The following is a 24,315-nucleotide window of genomic DNA, read 5'->3' on the forward strand; positions in this document are numbered from 1 at the left end:
GTTTGAGGGAGAATGAAAAAATAATTGCAATAAAGTAGAACATTTTTCTAATGAGGAGAGCTACTACCAGCAGCATAGTTTAGTTTTTGCTTTTGACAGGGATGCACATGCTCATGAAGTACAAGAAGGTACACCAGTCCCAAAGGAGAGTGTAATACCAAAAAGAAAAGAGAATATAATTAGGTATCAGGTTTGCAAAGACATCCATCCAGCTCTTGTTTATGAGTGGAAGTGCAGTAATGTGTGTAACACAAGGCAAAAGTCAATTGGCAAACTCAGACTGTACTTAAACAAGTAAAGCAGAGGAACAGTTAAGCATATACTTGGACTTTTACAAACCCTTGATTAGGCTCAAGTAAAGCTCACATAATTCGTGACAAGTAATTAGGAAAAATGTCATGAATTTATGCAAAATCGTGTGAAATGCATCAGTCAATTCAGGTAAACATTCAACAAAAAAAGTAATTTTGAGTTGATTTTCAGTCGCTCATATTAAAAACACTGCTGCTCGTTTACGGATTTGTAGTTTTGCTCTCGAACATGACACGAAAGTTCAACTTTGGTAAACGAATCTACCTGAAAGGTTTGTTGACCTGCCACTCCTTTTCAAAACACTCCTGTTAGCATTTGGATTTGTAGGTTTGCACTAAAAAATCCCCCTAATAGTCCGATTGGGTAAAAAACTACTTAAAAGTCTACCCATGGTAAAACAAATCTCCCGAACGGTACAGGTGTTTACATTTCTCCCTAAAATTACACATTTTGACAAGATGGTGCATCATGCAAAACTTTTATGATGCAAAATTACCGAAATCACGCAAATTATGCTGGTGTTATTAAAAGTTCGCCAAGGCCTACCTTTGGCCCATAGAGAGTTAGGAAACTTTCATATTTGCAGGGATATTCTTTGGCTTGGTTTTTAAAACAGATAGGTAATTGTACTTTCCACCATTTTCGAATGCTGCCAGTTCAACACAGAATAATCTGCAACCAATTCAGAAACTTGTACTTCTTGAAAAGTCCAACTCAGTAAAGCAATGAACAGTGCACTTGGACAAACTCTGATGAAACAAGTCTTTCAGAAGAAATTCTAATGAAATGTTTTAGGCTAGAAGAGAAAGAGAGAAAAATTAGGTAGCAGTGAAGGTGTTTAATGATAAAACAACTGGAGAGAATATATCAGGGAGTTTTCGGAAAGAAATTGCTGAATTCACAGTGATATCAGCAAAAAAGTTTTTTTCCACCATTCAAGCTACAAGGCACAGAAGAAAAACTTAGACATCAACGCCAAGATTAAGGACAGAAATCTGGAACAGGGGTTTAATTTTGTGCTATACTTAATAGATGAGGAACAGTTTAATGTATGTGACAGCCAAGTTGTCTGCAAATACTGCATTAGTAAATTGGATAATAATAAAAATGCCCGCAAGAGGTACTCATAATAATTTAGCGATCTCTTTGATACAAGTTGGACTCCGGCAGCCGAATATTTGTGAGAGTATTGTCATCCAAACCGTACAAACTTTTCAAGCTATTGTTTGCCTGAAGCCAAAAACTACAAAGTTACTTCCATGTGGATTATTGAAAGGCCTGAAAGGGAAAGTAGTGCATCGTCCACTAGACATGAAGGTGAACATTGAAACTCTTCGTGTAGCCAGAGAAATGAAAGGGCCACAAGTGGTTTTAGTGTATTGTCTGCCAACAAAAGATAGACAAATTGGCAAGAACATGTTAGCTTAGATAAGGTAAAGAAAGCCCTACAATACTTGAAAGCAGAAAACAAATATTACTAAAGTGCAAAATGTCAATGAACACTACACAACGCACCCACTAAACTCCAGAGATGTCAAGGGTGATGCCTTTGAATTATATCATACAAGGCAGGGGAATGGGGAACTAACAGGAAGGAAATCAGACAAGGAGAGCCCACCAGCACAGCTAGGGACCCTGGGGGGGAATAGACGAGACAGTAGCAGCCAAACGGAGCTACTCAGGCACTGCCTGGGGAGGAATTCAAGCAATGGCTGGTGAGGAGCCAAACAAGGAGAGGTGAGCAGTGACCCTGGCAATGGGCACCTAGTAGCACCCTGAAAGTGGGGCGCAGGCTGTGCTGAGGCTACTGGAGGGGCCACCGCAGAGTCCACGAGAGAAGAACACAGCTGAGATCCCCTAGCATCAGTGGCCTGTATGTCAGCAATTAAAGCCACAAAGCATGCACCTTGGTGTCCTGCAGACCTCATAGTAACAGGATTCCACTTCACCTGCTCTCTTGTCTGACACCCCATGAATAGGGCACCACTCCACAACACCATGGTAGCCCACCAGGCTAAAGGATACTCCACACTTAAGGACTTGCTAATCAAAGCCATCTTCAAAAAGTCCAATCCTTCAAGGGAGACAGCTACTGTTGAACCTGCAGTCACAGCTAACCAAGACATAAATCCTGACTATACGTATGCACAGGCTCCGGTCACTAGCACATTTATAGAAACACACCTTGGCAAATTTAGAAAGGATAATGCCGTGCTACAGGAAGACATTGCCACAGACCTCACAGACATTAAGAAATACATTGCAGGGATTGGCATTACTACACTGGTTTGGGCCTTATTTTTGGACCCTGCATCAGGATCTTACATTGTGGTATTTCAGAATATGGTTCAGATTGGAATCTACCACCTCAATAATTTCCCTGAATCCACCACCCTAATTATTTCCCTGAATATGAGCTTGGGGAGACAGTAGTGTTTGGAGGTATGCAAGGGGCACCTCCCCTTAGACATCCCTCCGGCCACCCCTCAGGCCTCCCCTTTTTAATGGGTTTTGGAGAGTTACGTTCACAGGAACAGTCACTAGCAACACTGACTAACTACTTATCATGTTCAGCACAGGGTCTTGGTCCCGGCATCACCATGTGGGAACGGTGTTCATGCAGCAGGGCATTTAGCGTGAGGGAGCTTGGTTATGGTTTGCCAGCATTTTGATGTGGTGGATAGTTTAATTGTTTTTGTTAAAACATCGCGGTATAATTGAGGATCATCCACCTCCGCATTTTGTGATCTACTCAGCCTTCACGCACGAACTGGGGAATAGCTTTCCCGATTATTGCATATGCGCAGTTGATCCCTGCGTGTGCGCATGCGCACCACTTGTGTATCTGTGAGGACAACCCGGAAAGGGTTACCGCCCACACCTGACCCGCCCACTCTACTTTATTAGAAACACGTCCTGCCACCATTTTACAATCCACCGGCAGATGCATGGAGGGGGTAGGTGTAGAGGAGACAGCACCCCAGTTTAATTGTAAGTAGATTTGTATAGCATGGATTGGGACATGGTGAACAAATTGTGTATCGCAGCCTGTTCCACGTTCCTGCTCCTACATATTTCTGACTGTTCATTTTACTTTTCTTATATTTACAGCCCGGTAATGTGCGGGCGTCACTTGCTCTCACCGGTGGAGGTTCCTTCACAACTTGGCGAGGTAAGCACACTTTTTTGGAAGCTAATCACCGCAGGCTACCGCTATAGGGCGGTACAAGATTCATATAAAATCGCCAGCAGTTTAGTCTTGTTTGGGTCAATTGGAGGTTGTGAGTGCTACCATAAACACAATGAATACATTGACCCCACATGTTTGCAACATTGCACTGAGACAGGCCACTTTGAAATACTTATATGCCTCTTTTGCCTGTTCTTTTTCTTTTACTTAATGGTTGACATAATAGATGTGCACACAGAGGTGGCACATCATGAGACATCAAGTTGTTACTGATGCTCTTATCTGTTGTTTATTTTGCTTCTGTTTCCTAGGTTCCCACCAGGAGCGCTCTTTCATCATGCAGCTGTAGCCATATTATAGGTATACAGGGTACTGCACCGCCCTGTTTATTTTAGAGGGTTAAGTAATATTTCTTCATCACGTGCACTTCACATATTATTGCTCTTGTCCTGAAGAAGCGCCAACGATCTTTATGGCGATGCAGGCACGAAACACGTCAACCTATGACCTCATACACCTGGGCATAGTGTGCCTCTGGGATAAGATTTTATTCAGCAGTTTATCTGCCAAGGGTTTACTACCGATACATTTGCTGCATGTTTACCCTTTATTACATTTTTCAAATTTTTGCACGCACTTTTTTACCCTCATTAGACCCACACTCCACACACCCACATGCACCATCCGGCAGTCCTTAAAAGATCTCTGATAAAGAGACCCTTTGGGGGACCCGTAGGGAATTGCAGCGCCGGCCCTACGAGGAGAAACTGCCCGATGATGAAGCATGACACCCCCTGGGGTGTGTGAGGGCAACAGAGGACTAGTTGTTGTTCCCCTTTACTAGTGGGTCATAATCACCTAGGATGTCTTCTTTCTCTTTTAATTCTGACCTGCATCCACAATGAAAAATTACCATTTAGTACTAGTTTATGGTGGTATCTACATATGTTTAGTCTTCCTCCCCTTTCTCTAGGTAGACATTGAGTAAAGGTGTACTGAAAATGATATCTGTCACATAGTAAACTAATCTACAATTGCTGTTCAAAGTTGACATATATCATGTGCAGCTTTTATGGTTTTTTTGCAGGACAACTGATTTTCCCCCACTATTTCATGAGAACAGTTCTTTGAAGTGTTTGGAATACTGAAGGCATATGGACACTCACACATGAAGTAAAGGTCCACATGGTGAAATGGCACTTGCTGAGATAAAAAAAAATCTTTTCATGTTTTTTATAAAATTTATGACGTTTTATTAACAAACTAATAACTGTTCTTTAAAAAATTGCATGACATTTTCAGACATTTTAAATAATAGTTACATTTTTTCCATCCTAATACTACTCAAGTATATATTCAAAATGTGTAAAATCTAAATTTTATATGCATGTTTATAACACTATTTTTTTCAGTGTATACAACAACAAATAGTAACAACATCTACAGAAGAACAAGCAATATGTGATTCTAAAGTATATTATCAAAAAAGTTTATTAGTATTAAAAGGATTTGTTTAAATACTTTAAATGTTTAAATGATCACAAAGAAGAACATCTCTAAGATGAGCAAAGGCAGATGGATATCACGTGGTCTAGAATTCATGGATATCCAAAATGTCAGAGGGCTGTTGGTGAAAATAAAATAAATATATTATTTCAACACAATGCTATAAATATTGCATAGCTTATATGGTCATAAAGTGAACACAAGTCACAACAGGAACATTCCTGTACAAAATATACACTTTAACTATTCTCCCACTTTGTGTGTGGGCTCGACTATGTTCCACATATATAAAGTTAGAACGATGTGAAGACCTTTAGAAGCTCCTTCAGAATTACAAATGCTTTAAGGATGCATATGTTTTTGGCAGAGATTCATATCTACCTCCATCAGTAGAGAGGGATTTCGTGAAAGTACATGTTTATAAAGAAATAACTCTGTACCAAACAAGAAGTGCTCCTTTGATGCTAAGTGCTGCAAAGCGCTTCATACCACTTGTTTGCATTATTTTGGCTAACTTTCCAATACAAGTTTTAATTTGTGTTGGAAAGTAAATACAGCTAGAATGTTTTGCAACTTGTTTGCATTATGATAGTAATTCACATCCTGTTCAAAGTTTTTAAATTTGGTCTCATGTCTGTATATTCAATAACATATTCAATAACATGGTGTCAAAGATTATTAACTATTCTCTTTAAAGTACACTAATACAGTTTAGATTATATAAACAGTGAGAGGTTCATTGAACACAATGTAGCAGCAGTGGGCTCAAAAAGGTCACAGTATATGTGGACTGGGTACAAAAAAGACAGGCAATAATTGTACACTACAACACTGGAGCTTTCCTCATCAGTCCTTCCGCAGCTCAATGTCAGTAGAGCCTAAGAAACAATGGGGGGGGGATCTTCTTAGCTCATCCATGACATTGCCTCTGCTGAATTAGACAAAGGAGTTTGACTGAGCACAGGAAAAACCAGGGACTCATTTCTATCATGTTTTACTGCTGTTGCTGTGCTTGTTCAACAGTTAACCGGTATGCCAGTTCTCATGCGAATAATTGTTGAATATCCTCAGCAAGATCAGTAAAAGAAAGAGGACTGAACTGGGAGGGACTAAATCACCTCAGTCTCTTGGGGAAGGATTGTTTTTAATTATGATACCGCACTGTTGAGTGTTGCATTGAAGACAGTGGTGCTGCAACTGGCTAGAGAAAGTGGTAAAGGTGGGCTGCTTTCAACATTGAAACGTCCTAATCCGCAACCTTTGCCTCTCTATCCTGCCCAACGTAATATGTGGATTGGGAGAAGAAAGAAACATACTGAATTTGTGGAGCAGAGCATATAGGGGCCATTCTCTCTCTTCTTCTGAAGCTCCCAGTGCCACTGGAATGTGAGGAGGTATGCGGGCAATTCTGCCCAGCTATAGAGTTTCCTTGGATTGGCTCAACAAGGAAAACCAGTTGGCCAAGGCAATGTAGAGCTAGAGGCAGAACTTTATCCTCTCGTCATGGCTTTTGCTGTGCATTTTAAACAATTAACAGCTGTGGCCACATAAGTGACAGTAAATGTTGTCTATTCACAGCAAGAGCAGGAAAACAGATATTTTGGAGCTGTGGGAGGTCAATCTACTTTGATTTCTGGGAGGCCTTTGTTTTTATTAGGAAGTTTTGTCCTCATGGAGGTGGATGGTCTAATAACCTTTTAGCTCACTATAGCAAGGTATACCTGCCATTAGATCCAAGCTCCCTTGTTATAGGCTGGTGTGGATCTTTTATTGGCAGTATAGCTTGCAACGGCAAGCTACAGGGCTATATTAGGATAATCTGCCTTCATGGGCCGGAATATTTTAATAGCGTTAGAGCCTGTAGTAGCTTGCTAATCAGGCCATTAAAGTATCACTTCCTAGGAGGAGCTACGCGCGGATCCAAGATAGAAGCGTGAGCAGAGGGCTCCCGAGACCCCCTCCGCTGCCCTCGTCTATCCTGTCATTAATCCTGAATTGCTCGACGGGTATTTCTTGCTGATGCCCTGCTGATATTAAAAGCATTTTTCGGAATTTGATTTGGCTCCCGGAAACTGAACTTGCTGCTCCCCGCGATTTGAGGCCTACGGGGACAACCATCCGGGGGCTTGAGTTCCTGAGGTGCCCAGGTGGCAATCGAACAACAACGGCTGGAGTGACGCCTCCGCTGCCCCTGTGTGTCCTTTCGGTTTCGGTTTTTGTCATCGTGGGTGCTGCCTCCTTATTGATTGATACTGCTGCCCTGGCTTAGTCACTGACTTAACTCTGGCTGTTGTTCCTCGACCTCTCGACTTGTTGCGCTTGCCGTTAAGTGCTTCATTTTGACCAGATTTCAGAGGACCCCTTTGGTGGCCATTGATCATCATGACGGGCAGGTCGGACACTGAAAGACGCAACACCAGAGGCCCGAATCGAGGGGGAGCCGCTCAGACCCAAACTATTGAACGCTTTACTCGCCCTAAGGTGTCCCCGGGTGGTCCGGGCAAGGCCCTCGGAGAGGCTGGCGACGGTGCCCCTGCGAATGAGGAGCCGACTCTGACGGACGTCATGGGCGCCATTGCCAGTGTCCAGACCGCTATGGGTCAACAATATGAAACGCTTGCCACGAAATTGGATACGTTTGCGATTGAGGTCAACCTTATCAGGACGGACCTGGGGAAAACTAATGAACGGGTCAAATCCCTGGACGTTAAAACAGCAAGCCTGATTACGGATGTCTCGGATCTTCAGACCGAGGTCCGCGGTCTTCGTCAGGCTAGGGACTCGTTTGCCCGTCGGCTGGATGATTTTGAGAGCCGAGCCAGACGGAATAATGTTCGCATTATAGGTGTCCCGGAGACTTCTACGGACGTGTCAACGCATCTCTTGGTGGAGGACATTATCCAAAACTATTTGACTCCGAAGGGCCTTAGTAATTTTTTTGCGGTGGAGCGTGCCCATAGGATTCCCGGTGGAAAGCCCAAGCTTGGGGCCGCCCCGATGCCCATCATTGCCAGGATTTTTAACTTCCGTGACAGAGACGCTATCCTGCAGGCCTCCCGCACTCATGGTCCCGTCCAGTTTGAAAATGTGTCGGTCAGTTTCTATCCGGATTTTACTCAAGAGGTGCAGAAGCAATGTATGGCCTTTACGGGGGTGAAACGTCGCCTCAGGGACATGGACCTGAAGTACGCCATGCTATTTCCGGCTCGCCTGCGGGTTGTGCATAATGAACGTACTTTTTTTTTTGATCGCCCTGAAGCGGCCAGTGACTGACTGGACACTTTGCTGTCACAGCACGCCGATCCGGAGAGTTCGAAAGGGGCCGAAGGCGGCCTGGAAGAACAGGAGTAGTGAGTCGGTGCCGATGAGCCATTATTGGACGCTTTGCAGTGGCTCGGGGATAGTGATGTTTCATATTTTGTAGATGCCCAGGGGTGGGGGGATTCGAGACTCTTCCTCCTCAGGGGAGGTTTTTTCTCTCTCTTCTTGTAGGTTAGTTTAATGGGGCGACAGGCACACTGCAAGTTGGGGTGGCTTTCTAGTCTACCGCAGGGGTGCAGGGTGGGGGGGATTGTGTGTTGAGGGTTCATTGGAGGGTGGTGGGGGGGTCTTTTCTTGTTTGTTTGTTTTGAGGCTCTGTACTGGTCGCTATTATATCCTTTGTGTCTGCTTTGTGGCGGGGGGACGGTTGAGTTTTGTCTGGGATGGGGGGTAGGGGGCTGAGGGTGTTGAGCTGGAATGTTAATGGACTCGGAGATAGGTTAAAACGGGGGATTGTTTTACAGTATTTAAAGCGGCACTCCCCTGATATTGTTCTGCTACAGGAAACACACCTGGTAGGTAATACATGCCGAGCGCTGAATAGAAGAGGCTACCGTTTGGTGGCCCACTCTGGATTCACCACGGGATCGAGGGGGGCGGGTATCTTGGTTAGGAACTCCCTCCCCCTAGAAGTGGATGACGAGGTGCTGGATGATAGGGGACGGTACGCCGCTATCGTGGGTCGATGGGAGGGGAAGACGATCTCCATTTTGTCTGTGTATGTCCCCCCTGGTCTACAGTCTACCACGTTTTCCAATTTGGGGGAGGTGGTCCTGGGGCTCCCTGATGGCTTGCTGGTGGTGGGTGGAGATTTTAATTCGGTTGTCAGTGGAGAGGAGGATCGTAGCCCTCGTAGGACCCTCCCCGCATCGCACCTGTGGTTGGGCAGTTTCATTGATACACTGGGTTTAGCGGATTGTTGGAGGCAATTTCACCCTGGACAGCTCGAGTACACCTTTCATTCGGGGGCCCATGGTAGTCTCTCGAGACTTGATTATATTCTTATACCAGCGGCACAGATGGTTTCCGTAAGAGAAATTAGGCACTTGGCTAGGGGGATTTCAGATCACTCCCCACTGTGGCTCACTATTGATGTGCGGCTGGAGTCCGGGGGTCGTGTCGTTCCTATAAATCCTTGGCATCTTCGTAACCCCAACATTAGTAGGGACGTGGTTAAGTGTATAGATCATTACTTTGCCGAGAATGAAGGTTCAGTATCCTCCTCTGTGACCCTATGGGAGGCGTGTAAAACTGTGGTTCGGGGTCAGACTCTCTCTTTGATTGCCAGCGACAGGAGACGCAAAAATGCAGAAGTGGTGCAACTTGAAACCGATATCTCTGAGTTGGAGGAACAGATGGAATCTGTAATTACGCCCGCTAGTCTGCACTCCTTGGCGCTTAAACAGTTTGAATATAGGGCTCTGGTGACCGATGCTGCTAAGGCGATGCATCGTGAACAACAGGGACGTCTGTATGATGTGGGTGATAAGGCAGGGAAATTGCTAGCTTGGCTTGATAAACGGGATAGAGCGAATCGTGTGGTGCCTGTTATTGAACGTATGGATGGTGTGCGAGTGGTGGACCCGGTCGAGATAGTTGAGGTCTTTGCCCAGCACTTTCGGAAGGTGTACTCGCCGGTCTCGGGCAGGCCTGAGGAGGACTCGCATCTGTTGCTCCGCGATATCACGCTGCCTAGTCTGTCTGATTCGGATAGGGAGCTTATGGAGGCGGATTTTTCTACCGATGAAGTAGCGCTCGCTATCCGTGCACTTCGCTGTGGTAAGGCTTCGGGCCCTAACGGTTTGCCAGTCGAGCTGTATAGGTTGTGTCCCGACACAATGGCGCCGCACCTTCGTCGGACGTTTTTGGCGTCCCGTGATCTCGGGCTTCTTCCCCGGGATCAGAGACTGGCGTCCATTGTGGTCATCCATAAGGACGGAAGGCTCCGGGAACACTGTTCGTCATATCGGCCGATCTCGCTTTTGAATGTGGAGCCTAAGGTTCTTGCTAAAATCTTGGCGAGCCGCATAATCACAGTGACCGGCGAACTGGTGCACCCTGATCAGTCTGGGTTTATCCCCCACCGTAATACTGCACTCAATCTTCGACGTCTCCATGGTGTCTTGGCGAGGGCGGGGTCTCTTGCTGAACCGGCCATTTTGGTTTCCCTCGACGCCTCGATGGCCTTCGACACGGTGGAATGGCCTTATTTGTGGGCTGCCCTCTCTAAATTTGGCTTTGGTCCTAAGTTTATCGGATGGGTTAAACTTTTATATGAACAACCGCTCGCGCAGGTGGTGGTTAATGGACGGGCCTCGGCTCCTTTTGTTCTCGGACGTGGCACGAGACAGGGCTGCCCTTTGTCGCCCCTCCTTTTTGCGCTTGCTCTTGAACCCCTTGCCGCGTGGGGAATACGGTGGTCCCCTACCTTCGAAGATCGGGTGTCACTTTATGCCGATGACATCCTATTATACCTTACTTCTCCCCGTAAGTCATTGGGTGTCTTGTTTGATGTCCTGAGCTCTTTCGGGAAGAATTCTGGTTTGGCTATCAACTGGACTAAATCCTGTATTTACCCGCTTGCGGGTGGTCAGCCCTCTTTGCCTCGCTTTTGCCCTATACCGGTTTCCAGCATCGGTTTCAAGTACTTGGGATCCACATTTCTATGGACCCCAAGGTCCGATTTGAGCGGAATCTATTGCCTCCGCTTGCTAGACTTCGATCGGATGTAGCAGCCTGGTGTAGATTGCCTCTTTCCCCCCTGGGGAGGGCGGCCTTGTTTAAGATGATGTCTCTTCCCAGATTCTTATATGCCATTCAGAACACGCTGGATCTGGTTCCAGCTGGTTACTTCTGTGAAATCGAGGGCCTCCAGAGGAAATTGGTCTGGGGCGGGCGGCCGCGCATAGCGCTGGTGAAATTGACTTTGCCCTGATATGACGATGGTATCGCGTTGCCTGACGTCAAGCGCTTTTATTGGGCGTCCCAGTTGAGTGCTATCAACCACGCCATGTATGGTCCTGTTCCTAATCCCGCTTACGATATGGATAGGTGGCAACTGCGGGGAGGTGATTATAATAGAGCGCTTTATTCCAAGATCGACAGGAGGTGTTTGACGGGCCCCACTGCGGTGGTGATACGTGTATGGGATAGTGCAACATCGGCTACGGGCTGGACTGGTAAACTTACTAGGGCGACTCCTTTATATGCATCTGAGAGATTGGGTGGATTGTGGTCTTCGAAGGGATTCGATAGATGGGACCTTATCGGTATTAGCAAAGTAGGGGATCTTTGGGCCACTAATAGAGTCAAAACTTTTGCCGAGCTGCAACGGGAATACGAGCTAAGTGATAGAGAGCACTTCCGATATCTTCAGCTCCGCCACGCGCTCGACTCGGTCTTCCCTGCCAGTACCTTGATCCCTGAATCATCTCCCTTGGAGGATAGAGTGCTGGATGGGCATGTTCCTGACAGCACTATTTCCCTCATATATAAAAAACGTATTAATACCCGTTCGGACCTTCTTATACAGCTGCGTAAGGCATGGACTGATGACGGGCTGGAATTAGATGATGAGGACTGGCAGGCTGCAATATCCTCCCCAAGGGAAGTCGCTATTCCGGCGCGTCTCCGACTGGTGCAACTGAAGATTCTTCATCGCATCTATGTCACGGGTCCACGGTTGATGCATATGGGCTATTCTGTGGATGGGTTATGTCGACGTGGTTGTGGCTTGCTTGCTACATTCCTCCATATTTTATGGGAATGCCCGATGGTAGTGATATTCTGGAATCGTGTGCATGCGGTGATGAGAGATGTGACGGGCGTCGGGCTACTTCCTGAGGCCCGACGCTGCTTGCTGAATGTCTGGGAACCGAATGACTGCACCGTTGCTCAGGTTCAATGGGTCACGCTGGGGTATGTCATTGCAAAAAGGGACATTGCTCAACTCTGGGAATCTACTAGGGCACCACTGGTTTCGGCATGGGAGGAGAACATGGATTGGTGCATGTTTCGAGAAAAAATCGTGTACATCTCCCGAGGTAGACCCAGGAAGTGGGATAGGATTTGGGGTCAGTGGAACTCGTATCGTGGAGAGATTTGTGACCCTCCCCTTGTTGAACCCCCTGATACTACGGACTCTCCTTGACTTCGACGTTCCAGCATTTTGCTTTTCGGTTCTTTGTATAGTATTGCTCGCCCTTGGTCCCCGCTCCCCACCTCCATGATTTCCTGAAGCTTGCTTTTCATTGTCTCCCCCATGCAACACATAGCAGCTCTCATACTAATACTTTTGCCTCGACCTTTTTCTTGTGGGTTTTCTTTTTGCTGTTTGTATGTATTAAAATAAAAAACCTATTATTCATCCTCCTTTGCCAGATGCTCCCGACTTTATCCTGCTTCTACGCTGCCGGACCTTCGGGTTGTCGGCTGATGAGCTGTGTACTGATTTATTCTTGTTGATTTGCGTTACTGACCGGCCGTGATGGTTGTAGGTCTTTGTCTGTTCTCCTTTTACAACAATAAAGGTTTTTAAAAAATAAAAAAAAGTATCACTTCCTTTTTATAGACCCTCATCTTTAATTTGAGCCTATAGCACTAGAAAGGGTCTCTTAATGCTATTATAACCTGCTATGGTGGGTTATAAGTATATATTAACCTTAATTGACAGACATGATACACAACAATTTCTATTATATCTTTAACAAGAGAAAGGAGGTTCTAACAAGAGTCTTTGTATTTTAAACTATTTTTATAATTATTTTGCCATTTAGGATTCAACAAAAAAAAACAAAGAAGAAGGCATCTGAATTTAGATCCAACATAAAAAAAATATATTATAGTTTATCTAGTAAGCAACCAAATTGCTGGTCCCTGGACCCTGCACTCTGCACTCCAATTAAGACAATGCTTTCACATTTCATGCAGTATAATACAGTTTTCACATGCAGGGTGAGTAGGTCAGTGGTTAGATTGGCAGCAATTGCAGCAGAATGATCAGCACAAACTATATCCACAGACACAGTTAAAAAAATCATAGGAATCATGGTTTTCATTGTGGTCAGATACAAAATCTTTTCATGGAGACATCTAATCAGATTTTCAATCATTCTTTTTTTTTTTTAAGTTCCTCACGGTGTAGCCAACGTGTTTCGTCCCCTCGCGGGACTTCTTCAGGGCTCAGACACGTGAAAAAGGTCTTATTTTAGTGTATTATCTCTGATGGGAGAATATATTTAATTCTTGTTCCGTTTAATAGATTTATCACTGGCAAGTTCAGAGCTTCAAAATATAAAGTTTTTGTCTCATCTTTTCACAGTATTTCAGGCCCGTGTCAGCCACTGCATCTTTTGTAAACCGTACTCGAGATAGACTGTCCCCCTCAAGTGGTCTCCAAGTATGATTGGCATCAACATTAGCAAAAAGAAACTCCACCATGCTGGACATTGCACATCAGCAGATTAAATTGAGGCTCCCTCATCCGGTTGATGTCTCTTCTTTGCTTCATTCAGTTGAGTTGTGTACTGTTAGAACTGGGGGTCTCTAGTTGGCAGAGGTAGGTACCACTTTCCAAATAGGGACGTTTGCTTCTAGTCAGGGTAAGGAAGAAACCCTCTGAGATAACCCCTGCTCACCCTCTAGGTAGCTTGGGACTAGCAGTCAAGGCTAATCAGAAGGCAATGTGTAAAGTATTTATACCAACACTCACAGTAACACAGTGAAAACACCACAAACTGATTCCTGAACAGTTTAGAAAAATAAAGGTATTTAATCTAAACTACACAAGACCAAAACGACAAAAATCCAACATACACAGTTCAAGAATATGGTTTCAAAAGAGTTCTTAAGGTTTCGATAAAATAATCCACAGGTGCGTGAAAAGTTCACAGTTATGTCACGTTTTAGCCAACAGTACCTTTCGTTGCGACAAAGTTCCAAAAGCAGAAGCTGGTGCAGTGGAAAACAAGTGATGCGTTGCTCCTGAGACCCTGGGGAGGCGTTTGCGACAACCCCGCTGCAGTAGCGGGCGTGTTGCGACGAATCCGGTCTGTATGGGGAGGAAGGCCACTTGTAGGGATTCCGGTGTGTAGGTTCCGTAGGAAGTTTATTCTCGCAAAGGCACGATGCGACGATTCCGTAGGGGTTGCGACCACCTCTGGGGCGACGATGCGCGATCCAGCGGCGATCTCTCTCTCGCTGCTCCTCGATGCGATTGCTCTGCGACGATGTTCGCAGTGACGTGATGCGGTCCGCAAGCAAGCGGTGCGGCGATCCCACCCAGCGACGACAGGCTCTGCGACGACATTCGCAGCGATGGTAGGTAGTCTTCCGGCACCGGTCTGGTGCGTCCCGCAAACGAAGGATGCGACGTCTCTGGCAACAGGCGCTGCGACGATCTCGGCCTCCGTAGCGGCGGGAATTACCTCGCACTGTCGGGGATGCGCTCCGCAGCGGGCGATGCAACAACTTTTCTATGGCAAAGTCTTTAAAGGTTAGTTTCCAGCTTTCCAGCACAGGTACAACTTCCAGATGCATCACACATGGGCCACGCACTTCAGGAAGGACAGAACTCTCTTAGTAGAGCTCAGGGGAAGATGGGGGTGAAGTCTTTTGTGCCTGGGACTTCAAAACAGGGAGCCAGCTCTTCTCAGGCCCTTGGCGATTCCTTCAAGCATGGGGACACAGCACAAAGCAAAGTCCTTCCCCTCTCCTTGGCAGCAAAGCAACAGCAGGGCAATCCAGCAGAGCAACAGCTGGACAATCTTCCTTTTTCAGTTTCAGCTTTCTCCTTGGCAGAGGTTCCTTCTTGATTCCAGGATGATCTAATTTTCTGTTGTCAGGGGTCCTGTACTTATACCCCTAAACGTCTTTGATCTCTATGTGCAAGTGGGCCCTGAGCCCGGTCTGAACCAGTTCTGGATGTTCCTTGAGCACTTTGTTTTCCTGGCTTCTCCTTTCCTTTCAGAGTGAGGGGCAGGGTTATCAGCCACCCAGCAGGAGGTGGAGCCAGCATTGTGGAAGGCAGGCACAGCCCTATTCAGGCCCAGGTGCTATCTCCTCCCACCACTCAAGTTGCAAATGCAGTCATTCAGCCTAGGGCTGATCAGCCAGCCTCCTGGGGAATCCCCAGCGCCTGTCACTCTCAAACCAGACAGTCAATACACAAAGAGGCCAAGGCACACAGGAAGGTCAGACAAGAGAACACCAACTTTCTAAAAGTGCTGTTCTCAAACACAGGATTCAAAAACAACCTTTCCTAAAAGATGTGTTATTAAATTACGAGTTAAGGGATACTAGACTCTTATGTCCTATCTTGTTCCTATGAGAAGATATGCTGGTAGCCACGGTAGCCAGCATCCCCCATGATAGCCTATGAAGCAAGATAGCCTTGCAGCAGTGAAAAACGAAAATGGCTGTAATTCACTACCAGAGCATGTCACCTGCACAAGTACATGCTCTACCATTCACATACACTGCACCCTGCCCAAGGGGGTACCCTGGGCCTTCTGTAGGGGTGACCAATGTGCATGAAAAGGGAAGGGTTAGGCCTGGTCGGTGGGGACACCGACCAGGAGGACATGGCAGTTCACAGACTGCACACAGGCACTGCGGTGGCAGGCCTGAGACACCATTTTGGGGCTACTCATGTGGGTGCCACAATCAGTGCTACAGGCCCACTAGTAGCATTTGTCATCACTAGCCCTGGCACACTCTTTGCACTTTACTAGGGACTTCTTGGTGATAAAAATATGCCAATAATGTACATCCAATCATCATAACAATTTACACAGGGACCACTTACACTCTGACACTGATTAGCAGTGGCAGAGTGTCCAAAGCATCTAAACCAGCAAAAACGAAATCCAGCACAGCATCAAAAATACAGGAGGTAGAGGCCAAAAAGACAGGTGAAACCACGCCAAAGATGCCAGGTCTAACATGTACCAAGCATTAAGATTCTTAAACATTCCTGACTTTGCAAAAGAGTGCCTTTATCCTGTGCAACTGGAAAACGCCCAGTGGCAGTGCTTGCAGGTGACCAACTTTGCACAAAAAAAGCCAGCAAAGAGTGGAGGGGTGTTAATGCTGTGAAATGCCACTAACTAATAACAAAAAGAGGGTATAAACTTCTTGAGAATACTTCAAAACTATAATGATAGCTAATGAGATGTAGTTTTACTGTGAGTTAGAGGTACTGCAGTACCATTTTCAGGTACTGCGACACCTGAAGAAGCAGTAAGCTTAATGAAGAATGCAATAGATGTTGGCCTTTTGTGCCTGTGAGAAAACTTGCAGGTTCAAACTTAGAATTGAATGAGACATGTTCAGAAAGCATACATAAAGCCCCTCAGCACTCCCAAGGTGCACACTACTTGATCATTGGTTATCTAGTTACTGCAGAAGTACCACAGTACTTATGAAACATCAAAAAAATGAAAGCAGACCCCTGACTGATAACTTTGGAAACACTGATAAAAGAATGTGAGTCAAATGCTTAATAAACTCTAACCTACTATGAGAGCTAAATGTTGGCTTTGTGTGCCCAATGTGGTACTATAATGTGTTATCCTCGTATGGCGGCAGAAGTGCAATGAGTCTTGCTGTTGGTAGCAGAGTAATGACACAATTTAAATAGATATAACAGGGTAGTTTACGGAGAGTTGTGTCTCTTAAAAGGGCCAACTTAGTCATATATCTGCAGCTTATTATGGTCTACCAAATGGGGAAAGGTTTTAATGTGTAAAAACATCTAGAGACTTTGCTTCTTGTGTTGTACATGGTTATTGCAGTAAATGACCAAGCAAAAGCCAAACTCAAAGTGAAGTAACTTATCCTTGCTTTGTAAGACATCCACAGGAAAGATTATAGGCAAACAGTATAGTCAGGCATAGGCATTGAGGTTGGAAAGTTTGCATTCTGGGACTGCAGTAAGCTCTGCTAGAGCTTTCCTTTTGGCATCACTATTTGCTTTTAACCTTATCGTTGCGTTTAACACTGAAATTGCCTACATACCCTGTTTTTACTTTGTTTTTTTTTACAAGTTATACTGTTTTAGCGAGTGAACTTTGTTTTGCTACACTTACCCGTTCTCGCATTCCTGCCCCCTCTGGCCCTGGTCCACCGCAACCGTTGGCTGATTGAGTGGAGGGCGGAGCTACCACACACACTAGTCTTAAGGATTACACTATTTAGGCAGTCGATGGCCTGGACGCACGCAGTGGGCATGCCGCTGGCGGGCCGAAGGAGCGCCTAAGGCAATCCTGTCTGTGCCCGTCTGCACCTGGCTCAGGCCTAGGACCAAAACCCCTGGCATTTCGAGCCCTCCTCAGTGATCTGTGAGAGTACTTCTCCCACACCATGCTCTGAAGCGTCTGTCTGCACTATGAACTCACTGGAGAAATCAGGTACCTTGAGCACCGGTGCTGTGCACATGGCAGTCTTCAGGGTATCAAAAGCAGTCTGGCAGACTTCGGTCCAGTTCACTCTTTTGGGCTGCTTCTTAGAATTCAGTTCTGTCAAGGGGGCAACGATGGTGCCATATCCCTTGACAAACCGTCTGTAATACCCGGTGAGACCTAAAAAAGGCTCTCACCTATGTCTGGGTCTTGGGGGGCTCCCAAGCCAGAATGGTATCAATCTTTGCCTGTAGGGGCGCCACCTGGCCGCTCCCCACCTGGTGTCCCACATACACCACAGATCCCTGCCCTATCTGGCACTTGCTGGCCTTGATAGTGAGGCCTGCCCTTTGCAGAGCCTTCAACACTTCACAGAGGTGTTGCAAGTGTTCCTCCCACGTGGAGCTGAACGCAGCAATGTCATCCAGGTATGCGGCGCTGAATTCCTCCAGCCCAGTCAGTACCTGGTTAACCAGTCTCTGGAAGGTGGCAGGGGCATTCTTCAACCCAAAGGGCATGACTCGGAACTGGAAGTGCCCCTCTGGTGTTGAGAATGCAGACCTCTCTTTGGCCCCATCAGTTAAGGCAATCTGCCAGTACCCAGATGTTAAATCAAACATACTGAGGTACTGGGCAACTCCCAACCGATCCACGAGCTCATCAGCTCAGGGGATGGGGTGTGTGTCAGTCTTCGTGACCACATTGAGCCCACGGTAGTCCACGCAAAACCTGAGTTCTGGAGTGGCACTGGGCGCTGCAGCTTTTGGCACTAAGACCACTGGGCTAGCCCAGGGGCTGCTGGAGGGCTCAATCACCCCTAGCGCCAACCTCTTGGTAACCTCTTCCTTGTTGCTGGCCTTGACCTTGTCAGCTACCCTGTAAAATTTCTGTTTTACAGGTAAACTATCTCTAGTGTCCACATCATGGACGCACCAATTGGTGATACCTGGGGTCAGGGAGAACAGGGGGGCAAACTGACCCAGCACTTGGCGACAGTCCCTCTGCTGCTCTGGGGTCTGGGTGGGTGAGAGGACCACACCATACACTGACCCGTCTTGCTCCTTAGCTGCCAGGAGGTCAGGGAGAGGATCCACTATCCTCTTCCCCTCCAGCATCTGTAGCCATGAGCATTGTCACTTCAGGCCTCTCAAAGTGTGGTTTGAGGCGGTTCACGTGCAAGACTCTCAGGGGTTGCCTGGGGGTCCTCAAGTTAACCAGGTAGGTTACTTCACTCTTCCTTTCCACCACCTCATAGGGCCCAGTCCACTTGTCCTGGAGCGCACGAGGCTCCACTGGCGCCATTACCCACACTTTCTGCCCAGGTTAAAATTCGACCAGAGTGGTATTCTGGTTGTACCATCTTTTCATTTCTTCCTGGCTAGCTTCCAGGTTCTCCTGAGCAAGCTTCCTGAAGCATTGTGTCTGGTTGCGGATGGCCAACACATAGCTGAACACATCCTGGGGGGTTTTCCCATGGGATTTCTCCCACCCCTCCTTCACCAGTGTGAGAGGTCCTCTAACAGGGTGGCCATACAGGAGTTCAAAGGGACTGAACCCTTAAAAAAAGTGTTTACCAATAGTGCCATGACACAAGATGGCAGAATATGGAATTTTAGGAGATTGGCGAAATGTCATTCACCTAGTGTTTTGAGTAAGAATATGCTGCATAAGGATGTACGACTTAAGGGAAAATAATTCTATTGCTTTCAGAGTTAAAGAAGCCAAACATGTTATAAATACCCCAAAAAGGTTTGTGCATTCAGGATGAACTCCTTTATTCTTCCTTCAATTTCGTTTTTCATTCTTCATACTAATGTTTATATATTTTCTTTTGTTTTTGTTTTTTTGTATTATTTGTACTTATTTTCTTCTTTGGTATAAGAGTATCTGTTTTGTTAATGGGGAGATGTGTTACATTCTTTTGTATTACATTTTGTCATGTTTCTTTAATAAGATGTTCTATGCACATGCTCTGGCATGAGCTCCTGCGTGAGCCATGTTGTCCTTTGAATAAGTTTTACATTCTGATGGTTGTGGTCTAACTGTGCAAGAATGTACAAGGTTTGTGGAAGTTGGTTAACTGAAGGAGCTGGACCTGTTTAACGTGCTGCAAATAAAGAACACTTAAAATCTACTTATTTTCTTGAATTTCTAACACACCTGCTTACTTGAAATTAGAGCAAACCATTTTACTAATGCTAACGCGGAACAAGTCTAATAAATAAAATGAGATAGAGTGGAGGTGGGTGGTATACAGTGCAACGACTTATTTTGAGAAATTAACATCTGTCTTTTGACATTTATCATTAGTGCGTATTTGGGCCTTTCTCGCATAACTGATTGAGCTGAATGACGGGAAGTCGCGCATGCCCACTGACTGATGCTATGAAGGTCAATGACATAGCAGTTGAAAGGGAGTCAAGATCGAGTGCTAGAGCCTGGGAACGGATAGTGCAGAGTTCAACAGAGACATTTTTTATTCATTGTACTGTCATTAATGTTGCAATATTAATACATGTAGTGTATGTGAATAAAATGTATGATTAAAAATTAAGGGGTCGGGTTTACGAACAATGGTTTAACTGAATTTAGTGACATGTAAGCATGGTGTGAAGAAGATCCCCTTTGCTGGCCCAATTAGATTTCGTATTTTACGATATTGAAACATTAATGGGTGGAACAAGCAGAACGAAAGGTATAATTAAGAAAGTTTTAGTAAGTTAGTCTGATCGGAGAATACTGGACCAGAAGAGAGCGTGAGATGCTGAATTGCTGATGAAGAGCCGATTGCAGAACCTGATGCAGAAATTTCTATCCTAATTTAATTGGGTTAGATTTGAAGATCGCAGAAGAATCTCGAGGAGGGAGAGAGTGTCAGAGAGGGGTGTGGCGCAATCGTCAGTATATTAGAGAGGGTAACAATCCTGTCCTGGTCCTGTCCTAAAGTCTTTGTCCCCTGAATCTATCTCAGGGGACCACCCACCAGCCCTTTGGCCAGGGGGTTGGTCTTCCACACCATCCTTGGTAAATATTATTTTCTGTTATTTGCAAATGTTTTGATCTTTTCTCTCTAAACTCTCCCTTTCTGACATCAGTTATTGCGTGCGTCAGAAATAAATGCATTGGTTTTATAAATTGAATTTTCTCTCCCATGGATGATGGTGACTGCACTGTATTGAGACTATTCACATGGATCGAAAATGAAGATAAAGATTTGAAAACTTCTTGAGTCTGTGGTGATTTACTTAAAGTTTAGAAAAGTTAGCTTACGTTAATTATCACCATCAACTAGTTGAACTAATGGTCCATCGACCACAGGACAGAACTTGTTGATCTGTGAAGGGTTAGTTATAGAAATGAGCAGAGTTATTAAATAAACCAATCCTAAACGTTTCTGAATTTTTATAAAACTTGAACCGACACCAGCGGTTTTGACCACTGTGAGTTTTTATGGGCCCCGGTGAGTATATGTTAGTGGAGTATCTTTTGTTGGTGGACCGCTGGATCAAACTCACTGAGATGATCACTACCCAGAAACTTGATGTGCTCTTTATCATGGAAACCTGGGCCGATGCAGCATCAAATCTGGATGTTGTTATCGCAACTCCCAAGGGTTTCCGGTCTTACAGAGTAGATAGGCCGATAAAAAGAGGAGGCGGAGTGGGGGGGTATTCTGAGAGAGCAGTTTGAAGCCAAGTTTCTCTCAGCCTCTACTCTCTTCTTTGAAGCCCTTCACTTCTCCATTGAAATAGCCCTTAGGAAAACGTACAGAGGCATGTTACTTTATCGCCCCTCCTCCCCCATTGCAGAACCTGGATGGGCTCCTGGAACCCATACCAGCCAGTAATTCGTTTACCATTCTTGGTGACTTTAATATATATTTAGAAGATTATGAGGAGTAGGAGACTGTCACTCTACTAGAGGCGCTGGGGGCTTTGGGCCTTTCTCAGACGGTCCACTCCCCGACTCATAAAGCAGGACACGCGCTTGATGGGATTTTCCCCTCCACGTTAGGACAATCACAAAAAGAAATCCTTCCTTTGACATGGACAGACCATTTCTTAATTAAGTTTGACCTAGCAGTTCCCATAGCTCAGCCAGTAAAGATAACAAAAACGCCCTCCTCGACCTATATAGCTTGGAGCAATGTATATTTAGCTTTGTTTCAGGCTTATCTAGAGGAGACACGTTCACAGCTTAATCTGTCTTCTGATTCAGATGCTGTTAAATATACAGACTGGCTTAGTGAAGCAATTAAAGTCTCAGTGCCTACCAGGAAAACTTAAGGGAATCAGAGCTCACCATCGCCCCCCTAGTTCTCCGACGCCCTGCGTAAGGAAATACAAATGTGCCGTAGAACAGAAGGGGGCTGGAGAGCGACGTACGACACAGCAGAAAAAGGGTTGTATAAAACTGCTCTAAGTCACTATGAAAACTTATTAAAAACTGCAAAAAGGAATTATTTTACTAAACAAATCAAGAAAGCTAAAAATACCTCCAAAGAATTGTTTAGGGCAGTAAATAATTTAGCATTGCTACCAAAGACTGACACAACAAAATGTGATCAAAACTCTTGTGATCTGATTGCATCGGCTTTTAAATCTAAAGTTATGAATATCTACGACGCTTTTATAGCCACGTCCGATCACAGATCTAAGGAATTGCCCTTATGTGACGAATCTAAGAGGAACTACTTTTGTTTCTTCTCTCTCCAATTTCCTCTGATATGGTAGTAAAACATATATTAGAAGCTAAATTCTGGTCACCAACTGACCCCTGCCCACCTACAGTCCTTAAAAAGATAGTGGAGACGGTAAGGCCTGAACTTACACTGTCGTGGTCGCTCTAAGGCTTCTCAGGATCGTCTCGTTGCTCAAATGGGTCCACCTATTGACAACCTCAATTCCGAACTGCCATAACGACACAGAAGATTAAGGGGGTCAATCGGGGGAAGGAAAGGATGGGAACAGCGGGGAGGGAGACCTGTAAAGAAGGAAAGGTTTCTGTAAGACATAGGTTCAACATAAACAAGTATAACAGACCCTGCTTATTTCCACATAGCAGCCCCTGTCTACCTGTAAAGAGAATTAACCGTGATGGGTAGCCTTGTAAAGAAGGACGATTGGGTAGTCATCTGAGCCTTCTCTAGGCTACCTAGTTTTCTATGTAGTTGCAGACCTTTGTAAAACACTCAAGATTGGGTACTGTGGATAAATGAACAACATATAAACATCACCTCACCATGATTAAAAACCCTCACTTATGCATTTTTTACATGGGAAAGATAATGATGTCTGGTACCCACCCGTATGGGTGTGTATGTAGGCTTCACAAAGGAAGAAGGATAGGCTATTCCAGCTACCACTCTATGACCCCCTGCTAAAGATGAGACAAACATACACACACATCAAATACAAATATATCTTGGTATTCTATAAAGATTTTGTAAATCAAACGATGCCTTTAAATATTCAGGTTGTGTTCATGTGAAAAGGACTGTCCTTGAGTACTGAAACGATATACCACCTGGTATCAGAGTTCACCCCCAAGTGTGAGTGAATCACAGTAGTAGGTTACACAATGTCATCAGCTTTGGGAAAACGTTTGAGTAAGGCTACAGTCTGAAGGACATGCTATGTCCTCGTGTAGAAATTAACTGTCGCTTTGGAGCTAGAGCTCTAGAAATGCAAATTGACTCTTGGAGGTGTCACCGACACCTGTAACTCCAGCTGAGGAGTGAGCGCTTTGAAATATGCAAATGGACTCTTGGCGGTGTCACCGACACCCGTAACTGCCGCTGAGGAGTGAGCACTTCGAAATATGCAAATGGACTGTTGCCGGTGTCACTGACACCCTTACCCCACCGAGCAGGAAGATTCAACAGGTCTGCATTCGCTGGTTGCCTCCGGACATGTGCACCCTTGCACTCGGAATAATCAGTGATGTTTTGGTCTCCGGCTTAGGCTTTCATAGCTGACCGGAACCTTCTCGCCGCATCACTTACTGTGCGAGCACGATGTACTGCGAAGGCAGCTGGGAGCGGTAGTTTTGGGAAGGCCGCCTCCCCCTTCCATTCCTCCCGCATCTCGCAGAAAAGGACGGCGGCCCTTTTCCAGTAAGAGGGGGAAACGTGAGGCTCAGCGGTCGGGGTTCCGACCATGACAGCACATTTCTCTCCCGAAGACCGCTGACACGAACCAAGTTTGTTGGGGTAGCGGGCATGAAACAACCTGACACACCTAGGGGCATGGACTCCTGTTGCAGGTTCCCATGAGTTTTCCTCCACACCATACCCTTTCCATGATATTAGATACCATAGTTTGGAACCTCTCATCTTGGAATCCAGGATGGCGCGCACTTCATACTCCGGTTCGTTGTTAACCCATATCAGGGATGGATTCTTTTTCACAGGAGTATAGGATGGTTTCAAAAGGGATACATGAAACACAGGATGTATCTTCATTGTCTTTGGAAGCACCAGCAACATAGTAAAGGGCGATATCACTTTCTTTATTTTGTATGGCCCGATGTATTTTGGGTTAAACACGTTGTATCTACGAAATCGAATGTTTTTCGTGGAGAGCCATA

The sequence above is a fragment of the Lissotriton helveticus genome, chromosome 6 (assembly GCF_964261635.1).
Source record: "Lissotriton helveticus chromosome 6, aLisHel1.1, whole genome shotgun sequence".
Classification (NCBI taxonomy): Eukaryota; Metazoa; Chordata; class Amphibia; order Caudata; family Salamandridae; genus Lissotriton; species Lissotriton helveticus.